The sequence below is a fragment of the Ascaphus truei genome, chromosome 14, assembly GCF_040206685.1.
Source record: "Ascaphus truei isolate aAscTru1 chromosome 14, aAscTru1.hap1, whole genome shotgun sequence".
Classification (NCBI taxonomy): Eukaryota; Metazoa; Chordata; class Amphibia; order Anura; family Ascaphidae; genus Ascaphus; species Ascaphus truei.
In genome coordinates, this window is record NC_134496.1 from 16832491 (window position 1) to 16847021 (window position 14531).

The following is a 14531-nucleotide window of genomic DNA, read 5'->3' on the forward strand; positions in this document are numbered from 1 at the left end:
CTGCACCGCGATCTGCAGTGAATTTTTCTCCGACGCGGGGGGGCGTGGCCAAAACGGGTGGGGGCACAGCCATGAAGTGAGGGGGCGGGACGGCCCCACAGCACAGCACAGCACTTGCAGCTGCCCCTCAGCACCCTCACACACACACACAGGCACCCTCACACACACACAGTCACACACACACACACAGTCACACACACACACACACACACACACGCACACACGCACACACGCACACACGCACACACGCACACACGCACACCCGCACACCCGCACACCCGCACACACGCACACACGCACACACGCTCACACGCTCACACGCACACACGCACACACACACACACACACACACACACACACACACACACACACACACACACACACACACACACACACACACACACACACACACACACACACAGTCACCCTCACACACACACACACACACACAGGCACCCTCACACACACACGGGCACCCACACACACACACACACAGTCACACACAGTCACACACACACACACACAGTCACACACACACAGGCACCCTCATACACACACAGACACACACACACACACACACACACACACACACACACACACACACACACACACACACACACACACACACACACACACACACACACACACACACACACACACACACACACAGTCACCCTCACACACACACACAGTCACCCTCACACAAATACACATGAATCGGAGGGGGATCAGAGCAGGAGGGGAATCCGCGGCCCCGTGCAGCGGGACCAAAGCCTTAAAATGCGCGTGCTCGGCCCACACACTTTTTAAATATGTATTTTGTGGGGGGGAGGGGGATTTTGAGATAGATTGGGATCATTGACGGAAGGTGGGGCGAATGAGAGCAGAGAGGGGGTGAGGAAAAGAGGGAGTAAGAGTGAGACAGGGGAGAGAAATACATGTGAGGCGGGGAGGGGAAGAGAGTGAGAGGGGTTGATTGAGGAAGAGGGAGTGAGATGGAGGGGAGAGAAATAGATGGGAAGAGGGGGGAAATAGAGGCAGCCCGTGGGGTGTGAAACAGGGGGGATCGTGATACCGCAGCCCCCCGGGGGAGGGGGACCCAGAAGTACCTCTAGTCCTGGTCCCCCAAAAAATGTGTCAGCGGCCCTGCTTTGCAAAGGTGAAAAGTGGGCCAGCTTGCGAGCTGTGTATTAACCCTTATCCCAGGGGGGGCGCAAACTTTTTTCCCTGCGCCCCCCTACCGGCGGTCCCCTCACTCCCGCGCCCCCAACCCCAACTTACCTGCGCTCCGGCGTCATGACGTCACGTTGCCATAGCAACATGACGTCACATGACCTCGCGGCGTCATTTTGTTGCGTGCACCATGTTTTGTTGCGTGCGCCATGCGTCGCGCAGGAAGGAAGCCGCCGGAGCCTAGGTAAGTAAAGGTTTACAGAGGCCCTGCAGCTCCCCCCGGCACTTAATTTAAGTGCCTTCGGGAAGCGCGCGGGGCCTCTGTAAACCCCGCGCCCCCGCCAGCAGTCTCACGCCCCCCCCCCCCCCCCCCCGCGCCGGTTGCGCACCGCTGCCTTATCCTGTATGCTGGTCACGTGCTCACAGGTGTGCCATACGACATATAGAAAAAACAATCCACAGCACTCCACTTGGTATCAATAAACGGTCAAGTTGAATCTATTAATTGCAAAAATATAAATAATGGGGCAGTTTTGGACACACAGTCCTTTGTCCAGCAGGAGCTGGACACTATTTTTTCTCAAAACGCTTCAGCAGCAGTGTGCACGCTTAGGCTGCGGTCCCAGTCATGACTGACACGCGCGCCCGGCAGGGGGGGGGGGGGCGACGCATGCACAGCGCTAACCGCCATCTCCAGGAGAGAGGGAGCTTGCGACGGGAGGGGGCGTGGTCAGGGATTTGCGGGGGCGTGGCCACGCCTCCGTCGCAAGGTTTAAACTCAATTTTATTGAGTTGTAAAACACCTTGCAGTATGGCGCGGCTGCACCTTCAGCGTGAAGGTGTGTACTGGGCCCAGCCCCATTGAGGGGCGGTGCTTACACGCACTGCGCTGTGGCAGTGACTGGGACCGCAGCCTTAGAGGGGCAGAGTATGGGTATATGAGGGGCAGAGTATGGGTATATGAGGGGCAGCGTATGGGTATATGAGGGGCAGAGTATGGGTATATGAGCAGCAGAGTATGGGTATATGAGGGGCAGAGTATGGGTATATGAGGGGCAGAGTATGGGTATATGAGGGGCAGAGTATGGGTATATGAGGGGCAAAGTATGGGTATATGAGCGGCAGAGTATGGGTATATGAGCGGCAGAGTATGGGTATATGAGGGGCAGAGTATGGGTATATGAGGGGCAGAGTATGGGTATATGAGGGGCAGAGTATGGGTATATGAGCAGCAGAGTATGGGTATATGAGCAGCAGAGTATGGGTATATGAGGGGCAGTGTATGGGTATATGAGGGGCAGAGTATGGGTATATGCGCGGCAGAGTATGGGTATATGAGCGGCAGAGTATGGGTATATGAGGGGCAGAGTATGGGTATATGAGGGGCAGAGTATGGGTATATGAGGGGCAGAGTAGGGGTATATGAGGGGCAGAGTAGGGGTATATGAGCGGCAGAGTATGGGTATATGAGGGGCAGAGTATGGGTATATGAGGGGCAGAGTATGGGTATATGAGCGGCAGAGTATGGGTATATGAGCAGCAGAGTATGGGTATATGAGGTGCAGAGTATGGGTATATGAGGGGCAGAGTATGGGTATATGAGGGGCAGAGTATGGGTATATGAGGGGCAGAGTATGGGTATATGAGGGGCAGAGTATGGGTATATGAGCGGCAGAGTATGGGTATATGAGGGGCAGAGTATGGGTATATGAGGGGCAGAGTATGGGTATATGAGGGGCAGAGTATGGGTATATGAGGGGCAGAGTATGGGTATATGCGCAGCAGAGTATGGGTATATGAGCGGCAGAGTATGGGTATATGAGGGGCAGAGTATGGGTATATGAGGGGCAGAGTAGGGGTATATGAGCAGCAGAGTATGGGTATATGAGCAGCAGAGTATGGGTATATGAGGTGCAGAGTATGGGTATATGAGCAGCAGAGTATGGGTATATGAGCGGCAGAGTATGGGTATATGAGGGGCAGAGTATGGGTATATGAGCGGCAGAGTATGGGTATATGAGGGGCAGAGTATGGGTATATGAGCGGCAGAGTATGGGTATATGAGGGGCAGAGTATGGGTATATGAGGGGCAGAGTATGGGTATATGAGGGGCAGAGTATGGGTATATGAGGGGCAGAGTATGGGTATATGAGGGGCAGAGTATGGGTATATGAGGGGCAGAGTAGGGGTATATGAGGGGCAGAGTAGGGGTATATGAGCGGCAGAGTATGGGTATATGAGGGGCAGAGTATGGGTATATGAGGGGCAGAGTATGGGTATATGAGCGGCAGAGTATGGGTATATGAGCAGCAGAGTATGGGTATATGAGGTGCAGAGTATGGGTATATGAGGGGCAGAGTATGGGTATATGAGGGGCAGAGTATGGGTATATGAGGGGCAGAGTATGGGTATATGAGCGGCAGAGTATGGGTATATGAGGGGCAGAGTATGGGTATATGAGGGGCAGAGTATGGGTATATGAGGGGCAGAGTATGGGTATATGCGCAGCAGAGTATGGGTATATGAGCGGCAGAGTATGGGTATATGAGGGGCAGAGTATGGGTATATGAGGGGCAGAGTAGGGGTATATGAGCAGCAGAGTATGGGTATATGAGCAGCAGAGTATGGGTATATGAGGTGCAGAGTATGGGTATATGAGCAGCAGAGTATGGGTATATGAGCGGCAGAGTATGGGTATATGAGGGGCAGAGTATGGGTATATGAGCGGCAGAGTATGGGTATGTGAGGGGCAGAGTATGGGTATATGAGGGGCAGAGTATGGGTATATGCGCGGCAGAGTATGGGTATATGAGGGGCAGAGTATGGGTATATGAGGGGCAGAGTATGGGTATATGAGGGGCAGAGTATGGGTATATGAGCGGCAGAGTATGGGTATATGAGGGGCAGAGTATGGGTATATGAGGGGCAGAGTATGGGTATATGAGGGGCAGAGTATGGGTATATGAGGGGCAAAGTATGGGTATATGAGCAGCAGAGTATGGGTATATGAGCAGCAGAGTATGGGTATATGAGGGGCAGATTATGGGTATATGAGCGGCAGAGTATGGGTATATGAGGGGCAGAGTATGGGTATATGAGGGGCAGAGTATGGGTATATGAGGGGCAGAGTATGGGTATATGAGGGGCAGAGTATGGGTATATGAGGGGCAGATTATGGGTATATGAGGGGCAGAGTATGGGTATTTGAGGGGCAGAGTATGGGTATATGAGGGGCAGATTATGGGTATATGAGGGGCAGAGTATGGGTATATGAGCAGCAGAGTATGGGTATATGAGGGGCAGAGTATGGGTATATGAGGGGCAGAGTATGGGTATATGAGGGGCAGAGTAGTGGTATATGAGCAGCAGAGTATGGGTTTATGAGGGGCAGAGTATGGGTATATGAGCGGCAGAGTATGGGTATATGAGGTGCAAAGTATGGGTATATGAGCGGCAGAGTATGGGTATATGAGCAGCAGAGTATGGGTATATGAGGGGCAGAGTATGGGTATATGAGGGGCAGAGTATGGGTATATGAGCGGCAGAGTATGGGTATATGAGGGGCAGAGTATGGGTATATGAGGGGCAGAGTATGGGTATATGAGGGGCAGAGTATGGGTATATGAGGGGCAGAGTATGGGTATATGAGGGGCAGAGTATGGGTATATGCGCAGCAGAGTATGGGTATATGAGGTGCAGAGTATGGGTATATGAGCGGCAGAGTATGGGTATATGAGGGGCAGAGTATGGGTATATGAGGGGCAGAGTAGGGGTATATGAGCAGCAGAGTATGGGTATATGAGGTGCAGAGTATGGGTATATGAGCGGCAGAGTATGGGTATATGTGCGGCAGAGTATGGGTATATGAGGGGCAGAGTATGGGTATATGAGCGGCAGAGTATGGGTATATGAGGGGCAGAGTATGGGTATATGAGGGGCAGAGTATGGGTATATGCGCAGCAGAGTATGGGTATATGAGCGGCAGAGTATGGGTATATGAGGGGCAGAGTATGGGTATATGAGGGGCAGAGTAGGGGTATATGAGCAGCAGAGTATGGGTATATGAGCGGCAGAGTATGGGTATATGAGGGGCAGAGTATGGGTATATGAGGGGCAGAGTATGGGTATATGAGGGGCAGAGTATGGGTATATGAGGGGCAGAGTTATGGGTATATGAGGGGCAGAGTATGGGTATATGAGGGGCAGAGTATGGGTATATGAGCAGCAGAGTATGGGTATATGAGCGGCAGAGTATGGGTATATGAGGGGCAGAGTATGGGTATATGAGCGGCAGAGTATGGGTATATGAGGGGCAGAGTATGGGTATATGAGGGGCAGAGTATGGGTATATGCGCGGCAGAGTATGGGTATATGAGCGGCAGAGTATGGGTATATGAGGGGCAGAGTATGGGTATATGAGGGGCAGAGTAGGGGTATATGAGCAGCAGAGTATGGGTATATGAGCAGCAGAGTATGGGTATATGAGGTGCAGAGTATGGGTATATGAGCAGCAGAGTATGGGTATATGAGCGGCAGAGTATGGGTATATGAGGGGCAGAGTATGGGTATATGAGCAGCAGAGTATGGGTATATGAGGGGCAGAGTATGGGTATATGAGGGGCAGAGTATGGGTATATGCGCAGCAGAGTATGGGTATATGAGCGGCAGAGTATGGGTATATGAGGGGCAGAGTATGGGTATATGAGGGGCAATGAGGGGCAGAGTATGGGTATATGAGGGGCAGAGTATGGGTATATGAGGGGCAGAGTATGGGTATATGCGCAGCAGAGTATGGGTATATGAGGTGCAGAGTATGGGTATATGAGCGGCAGAGTATGGGTATATGAGGGGCAGAGTATGGGTATATGAGGGGCAGAGTAGGGGTATATGAGCAGCAGAGTATGGGTATATGAGGTGCAGAGTATGGGTATATGAGCGGCAGAGTATGGGTATATGAGCGGCAGAGTATGGGTATATGAGGGGCAGAGTATGGGTATATGAGCAGCAGAGTATGGGTATATGAGGGGCAGAGTATGGGTATATGAGGGGCAGAGTATGGGTATATGCGCAGCAGAGTATGGGTATATGAGCGGCAGAGTATGGGTATATGAGGGGCAGAGTATGGGTATATGAGGGGCAGAGTAGGGGTATATGAGCAGCAGAGTATGGGTATATGAGCGGCAGAGTATGGGTATATGAGGGGCAGAGTATGGGTATATGAGGGGCAGAGTATGGGTATATGAGGGGCAGAGTATGGGTATATGAGGGGCAGAGTTATGGGTATATGAGGGGCAGAGTATGGGTATATGAGGGGCAGAGTATGGGTATATGAGCAGCAGAGTATGGGTATATGAGCGGCAGAGTATGGGTATATGAGGGGCAGAGTATGGGTATATGAGCGGCAGAGTATGGGTATATGAGGGGCAGAGTATGGGTATATGAGGGGCAGAGTATGGGTATATGAGCAGCAGAGTATGGGTATATGAGCGGCAGAGTATGGGTATATGAGGGGCAGAGTATGGGTATATGAGGGGCAGAGTAGGGTATATGAGCAGCAGAGTAGGGGTATATGAGCAGCAGAGTATGGGTATATGAGGTGCAGAGTATGGGTATATGAGCGGCAGAGTATGGGTATATGAGGGGCAGAGTATGGGTATATGAGCAGCAGAGTATGGGTATATGAGGGGCAGAGTATGGGTATATGAGGGGCAGAGTATGGGTATATGCGCAGCAGAGTATGGGTATATGAGCGGCAGAGTATGGGTATATGAGGGGCAGAGTATGGGTATATGAGGGGCAGAGTATGGGTATATGAGCAGCAGAGTATGGGTATATGAGCGGCAGAGTATGGGTATATGAGGGGCAGAGTATGGGTATATGAGCAGCAGAGTATGGGTATATGAGCGGCAGAGTATGGGTATATGAGGGGCAGAGTATGGGTATATGAGCGGCAGAGTATGGGTATATGAGGGGCAGAGTATGGGTATATGAGGGGCAGAGTAGGGGTATATGAGCAGCAGAGTATGGGTATATGAGGGGCAGAGTATGGGTATATGAGGGGCAGAGTATGGGTATATGAGGGGCAGAGTATGGGTATATGAGGGGCAGAGTAGGGGTATATGAGCAGCAGAGTATGGGTATATGAGGGCAGAGTATGGGTATATGAGGGGCAGAGTATGGGTATATGAGGGGCAGAGTATGGGTATATGAGCAGCAGAGTATGGGTATATGAGCAGCAGAGTATGGGTATATGAGGGGCAGAGTATGGGTATATGAGGGGCAGAGTATGGGTATATGAGGGGCAGAGTATGGGTATATGAGGGGCAGAGTATGGGTATATGAGGGGCAGAGTATGGGTATATGAGCAGCAGAGTATGGGTATATGAGGGGCAGAGTATGGGTATAGGAGCAGCAGAGTATGGGTATATGAGGGGCAGAGTATGGGTATATGAGGGGCAGAGTATGGGTATATGAGCAGCAGAGTATGGGTATATGAGCAGCAGAGTATGGGTATATGAGGTGCAGAGTATGGGTATATGAGCAGCAGAGTATGGGTATATGAGCGGCAGAGTATGGGTATATGAGGGGCAGAGTATGGGTATATGAGCAGCAGAGTATGGGTATATGAGGGGCAGAGTATGGGTATATGAGGGGCAGAGTATGGGTATATGCGCAGCAGAGTATGGGTATATGAGCGGCAGAGTATGGGTATATGAGGGGCAGAGTATGGGTATATGAGGGGCAGAGTAGGGGTATATGAGCAGCAGAGTATGGGTATATGAGCGGCAGAGTATGGGTATATGAGGGGCAGAGTATGGGTATATGAGGGCAGCAGAGTATGGGTATATGAGGGGCAGAGTATGGGTATATGAGCAGCAGAGTATGGGTATATGAGCAGCAGAGTATGGGTATATGAGCGGCAGAGTATGGGTATATGAGGGGCAGAGTATGGGTATATGAGGGGCAGAGTATGGGTATATGAGGGGCAGAGTATGGGTATATGAGGGGCAGAGTATGGGTATATGAGGGGCAGAGTATGGGTATATGAGCGGCAGAGTATGGGTATATGAGGGGCAGAGTATGGGTATATGAGGGGCAGAGTATGGGTATATGAGGGGCAGAGTTATGGGTATATGAGGGGCAGAGTATGGGTATATGCGCAGCAGAGTATGGGTATATGAGCGGCAGAGTATGGGTATATGAGGGGCAGAGTAGGGGTATATGAGCAGCAGAGTATGGGTATATGAGCAGCAGAGTATGGGTATATGAGGTGCAGAGTATGGGTATATGAGCGGCAGAGTATGGGTATATGAGCGGCAGAGTATGGGTATATGAGGGGCAGAGTATGGGTATATGAGCGGCAGAGTATGGGTATATGAGGGGCAGAGTATGGGTATATGAGGGGCAGAGTAGGGGTATATGAGCAGCAGAGTATGGGTATATGAGCAGCAGAGTATGGGTATATGAGCAGCAGAGTATGGGTATATGAGGTGCAGAGTATGGGTATATGAGCAGCAGAGTATGGGTATATGAGCGGCAGAGTATGGGTATATGAGGGGCAGAGTATGGGTATATGAGCAGCAGAGTATGGGTATATGAGGGGCAGAGTATGGGTATATGAGGGGCAGAGTATGGGTATATGCGCAGCAGAGTATGGGTATATGAGCGGCAGAGTATGGGTATATGAGGGGCAGAGTATGGGTATATGAGGTGCAGAGTATGGGTATATGAGCAGCAGAGTATGGGTATATGAGCGGCAGAGTATGGGTATATGAGGGGCAGAGTATGGGTATATGAGCAGCAGAGTATGGGTATATGAGCGGCAGAGTATGGGTATATGAGGGGCAGAGTATGGGTATATGAGGGGCAGAGTAGGGGTATATGAGGGGCAGAGTATGGGTATATGAGGGGCAGAGTATGGGTATATGAGGGGCAGAGTAGGGGTATATGAGCAGCAGAGTATGGGTATATGAGCAGCAGAGTATGGGTATATGAGGTGCAGAGTATGGGTATATGAGCAGCAGAGTATGGGTATATGAGCGGCAGAGTATGGGTATATGAGGGGCAGAGTATGGGTATATGAGCAGCAGAGTATGGGTATATGAGGGGCAGAGTATGGGTATATGCGCAGCAGAGTATGGGTATATGAGCGGCAGAGTATGGGTATATGAGGGGCAGAGTATGGGTATATGAGGGGCAGAGTAGGGGTATATGAGCGGCAGAGTATGGGTATATGAGCGGCAGAGTATGGGTATATGAGGGGCAGAGTATGGGTATATGAGGGGCAGAGTAGGGGTATATGAGCAGCAGAGTATGGGTATATGAGCAGCAGAGTATGGGTATATGAGCAGCAGAGTATGGGTATATGAGGGGCAGAGTATGGGTATATGAGCAGCAGAGTATGGGTATATGAGCGGCAGAGTATGGGTATATGAGGGGCAGAGTATGGGTATATGAGCAGCAGAGTATGGGTATATGAGGGGCAGAGTATGGGTATATGAGGGGCAGAGTATGGGTATATGCGCAGCAGAGTATGGGTATATGAGCGGCAGAGTATGGGTATATGAGGGGCAGAGTATGGGTATATGAGGTGCAGAGTATGGGTATATGAGCAGCAGAGTATGGGTATATGAGCGGCAGAGTATGGGTATATGAGGGGCAGAGTATGGGTATATGAGCAGCAGAGTATGGGTATATGAGCGGCAGAGTATGGGTATATGAGGGGCAGAGTATGGGTATATGAGGGGCAGAGTAGGGGTATATGAGGGGCAGAGTATGGGTATATGAGGGGCAGAGTATGGGTATATGAGGGGCAGAGTAGGGGTATATGAGCAGCAGAGTATGGGTATATGAGCAGCAGAGTATGGGTATATGAGGTGCAGAGTATGGGTATATGAGCAGCAGAGTATGGGTATATGAGCGGCAGAGTATGGGTATATGAGGGGCAGAGTATGGGTATATGAGCAGCAGAGTATGGGTATATGAGGGGCAGAGTATGGGTATATGCGCGGCAGAGTATGGGTATATGAGCGGCAGAGTATGGGTATATGAGGGGCAGAGTATGGGTATATGAGGGGCAGAGTAGGGGTATATGAGCGGCAGAGTATGGGTATATGAGCGGCAGAGTATGGGTATATGAGGGGCAGAGTATGGGTATATGAGGGGCAGAGTATGGGTATATGAGGGGCAGAGTATGGGTATATGAGGGGCAGAGTATGGGTATATGAGGGGCAGAGTATGGGTATATGAGGGGCAGAGTATGGGTATATGAGGGGCAGAGTATGGGTATATGAGGGGCAGAGTATGGGTATATGAGGGGCAGAGTATGGGTATATGAGGGGCAGAGTATGGGTATATGAGGGGCAGAGTATGGGTATATGAGGGGCAGAGTATGGGTATATGAGGGGCAGAGTATGGGTATATGAGGGGCAGAGTTATGGGTATATGAGGGGCAGAGTATGGGTATATGCGCAGCAGAGTATGGGTATATGAGCGGCAGAGTATGGGTATATGAGGGGCAGAGTAGGGGTATATGAGCAGCAGAGTATGGGTATATGAGGTGCAGAGTATGGGTATATGAGCAGCAGAGTATGGGTATATGAGCGGCAGAGTATGGGTATATGAGGGGCAGAGTATGGGTATATGAGCAGCAGAGTATGGGTATATGAGCGGCAGAGTATGGGTATATGAGGGGCAGAGTATGGGTATATGAGGGGCAGAGTAGGGGTATATGAGGGGCAGAGTATGGGTATATGAGGGGCAGAGTATGGGTATATGAGGGGCAGAGTATGGGTATATGAGCGGCAGAGTATGGGTATATGAGGGGCAGAGTATGGGTATATGAGGGGCAGAGTATGGGTATATGAGGGGCAGAGTTATGGGTATATGAGGGGCAGAGTATGGGTATATGCGCAGCAGAGTATGGGTATATGAGCGGCAGAGTATGGGTATATGAGGGGCAGAGTATGGGTATATGAGGGGCAGAGTATGGGTATATGAGCAGCAGAGTATGGGTATAAGCAGCAGTATGGGTATATGAGGGCAGAGTATGGGTATATGAGCAGCAGAGTATGGGTATATGAGCGGCAGAGTATGGGTATATGAGGGGCAGAGTATGGGTATATGAGGGGCAGAGTATGGGTATATGAGGGGCAGAGTAGGGGTATATGAGCGGCAGAGTATGGGTATATGAGCAGCAGAGTATGGGTATATGAGGTGCAGAGTATGGGTATATGAGCAGCAGAGTATGGGTATATGAGGGGCAGAGTATGGGTATATGAGGGGCAGAGTATGGGTATATGAGGGGCAGAGTATGGGTATATGAGCGGGCAGAGTATGGGTATATGAGCAGCAGAGTATGGGTATATGAGCGGCAGAGTATGGGTATATGAGGGGCAGAGTATGGGTATATGAGGGGCAGAGTAGGGGTATATGAGCAGCAGAGTATGGGTATATGAGCAGCAGAGTATGGGTATATGAGCAGGCAGAGTATGGGTATATGAGGGCAGAGTATGGGTATATGAGCAGCAGAGTATGGGTATATGAGCGGCAGAGTATGGGTATATGAGGGGCAGAGTATGGGTATATGAGGGGCAGAGTAGGGGTATATGAGGGCAGAGTATGGGTATATGAGGGCAGAGTATGGGTATATGAGCAGCAGAGTATGGGTATATGAGGGCAGAGTAGGGTATATGAGGGCAGAGTATGGGTATATGAGCAGCAGAGTATGGGTATATGAGCGGCAGAGTATGGGTATATGAGGGGCAGAGTATGGGTATATGAGGGGCAGAGTATGGGTATATGAGGGGCAGAGTATGGGTATATGAGGGGCAGAGTCTATGGGTATATGAGGGGCAGAGTATGGGTATATGAGCAGGCAGAGTATGGGTATATGAGGGGCAGAGTATGGGTATATGAGGGGCAGAGTATGGGTATATGAGGGGCAGAGTATGGGTATATGAGGGGCAGAGTATGGGTATATGAGCAGCAGAGTATGGGTATATGAGCGGCAGAGTATGGGTATATGAGGGGCAGAGTATGGGTATATGAGGGGCAGAGTAGGGGTATATGAGCAGCAGAGTATGGGTATATGAGCAGCAGAGTATGGGTATATGAGGGCAGAGTATGGGTATATGAGCAGCAGAGTATGGGTATATGAGCGGCAGAGTATGGGTATATGAGGGGCAGAGTATGGGTATATGAGGGGCAGAGTATGGGTATATGAGGGCAGAGTATGGGTATATGAGCGGGCAGAGTATGGGTATATGAGGGCAGAGTATGGGTATATGAGCAGCAGAGTATGGGTATATGAGCAGCAGAGTATGGGTATATGAGGGGCAGAGTATGGGTATATGAGGGCAGAGTATGGGTATATGAGGGGCAGAGTATGGGTATATGAGGGGCAGAGTATGGGTATATGAGCAGCAGAGTATGGGTATATGAGCAGGCAGAGTATGGGTATATGAGCGGCAGAGTATGGGTATATGAGGGGCAGAGTATGGGTATATGAGGGGCAGAGTATGGGTATATGAGGGGCAGAGTATGGGTATATGAGGGGCAGAGTATGGGTATATGAGGGGCAGAGTATGGGTATATGAGATGGGCAGAGTATGGGTATATGAGGGGCAGAGTAATGGGTATATGAGGGCAGAGTTATGGGTATATGAGGGGCAGAGTATGGGTATATGCGCAGCAGAGTATGGGTATATGAGCGGCAGAGTATGGGTATATGAGGGGCAGAGTATGGGTATATGAGGGGCAGAGTATGGGTATATGAGCAGCAGAGTATGGGTATATGAGTGCAGAGTATGGGTATATGAGCAGGCAGAGTATGGGTATATGAGCGGCAGAGTATGGGTATATGAGGGGCAGAGTATGGGTATATGAGCAGGCAGAGTATGGGTATATGAGGGGCAGAGTATGGGTATATGAGGGGCAGAGTATGGGTATATGAGCGGCAGAGTATGGGTATATGAGGGGCAGAGTATGGGTATATGAGGGGCAGAGTTATGGGTATATGAGGGGCAGAGTATGGGTATATGAGGGGCAGAGTATGGGTATATGAGCGGCAGAGTATGGGTATATGAGGGGCAGAGTATGGGTATATGAGGGGCAGAGTATGGGTATATGAGGGCAGAGTATGGGTATATGAGCGGCAGAGTATGGGTATATGAGGGCAGAGTATGGGTATATGAGCGAGCAGAGTATGGGTATATGAGGGGCAGAGTATGGGTATATGAGGGGCAGAGTATGGGTATATGAGCAGCAGAGTATGGGTATATGAGGGCAGAGTATGGGTATATGAGGGGCAGAGTATGGGTATATGAGCGGCAGAGTATGGGTATATGAGCGGCAGAGTATGGGTATATGAGGGGCAGAGTATGGGGTATATGAGCAGCAGAGTATGGGTATATGAGGGGCAGAGTATGGGTATATGAGGGGCAGAGTATGGGTATATGAGCAGGCAGAGTATGGGTATATGAGCAGCAGAGTATGGGTATATGAGCGGCAGAGTATGGGTATATGAGGGGCAGAGTATGGGTATATGAGCAGCAGAGTATGGGTATATGAGCGGCAGAGTATGGGTATATGAGGGGCAGAGTATGGGTATATGAGGGCAGAGTATGGGTATATGAGGGGCAGAGTATGGGTATATGAGGGGCAGAGTATGGGTATATGAGCAGCAGAGTATGGGTATATGAGCGGCAGAGTATGGGTATATGAGGGGCAGAGTATGGGTATATGAGGTGCAGAGTATGGGTATATGAGCAGGCAGAGTATGGGTATATGAGGGGCAGAGTATGGGTATATGAGGGGCAGAGTATGGGTATATGAGCAGCAGAGTATGGGTATATGAGCGGCAGAGTATGGGTATATGAGGGGCAGAGTATGGGTATATGAGGCAGCAGAGTATGGGTATATGAGCGGCAGAGTATGGGTATATGAGGGGCAGAGTATGGGTATATGAGGGGCAGAGTATGGGTATATGAGCAGCAGAGTATGGGTATATGAGGAGCAGAGTATGGGTATATGAGGGCAGAGTATGGGTATATGAGCGGCAGAGTATGGGTATATGAGCGGCAGAGTATGGGTATATGAGGGGCAGAGTATGGGTATATGAGCGGCAGAGTATGGGTATATGAGGGGCAGAGTATGGGTATATGAGCGGCAGAGTATGGGTATATGAGCGGCAGAGTATGGGTATATGAGGGGCAGAGTATGGGTATATGAGGGGCAGAGTATGGGTATATGAGCGGCAGAGTATGGGTATATGAGGCGCAGAGTATGGGTATATGAGGGGCAGAGTATGGGTATATGAGAGGGCAGAGTATGGGTATATGAGGGGCAGAGTATGGGTA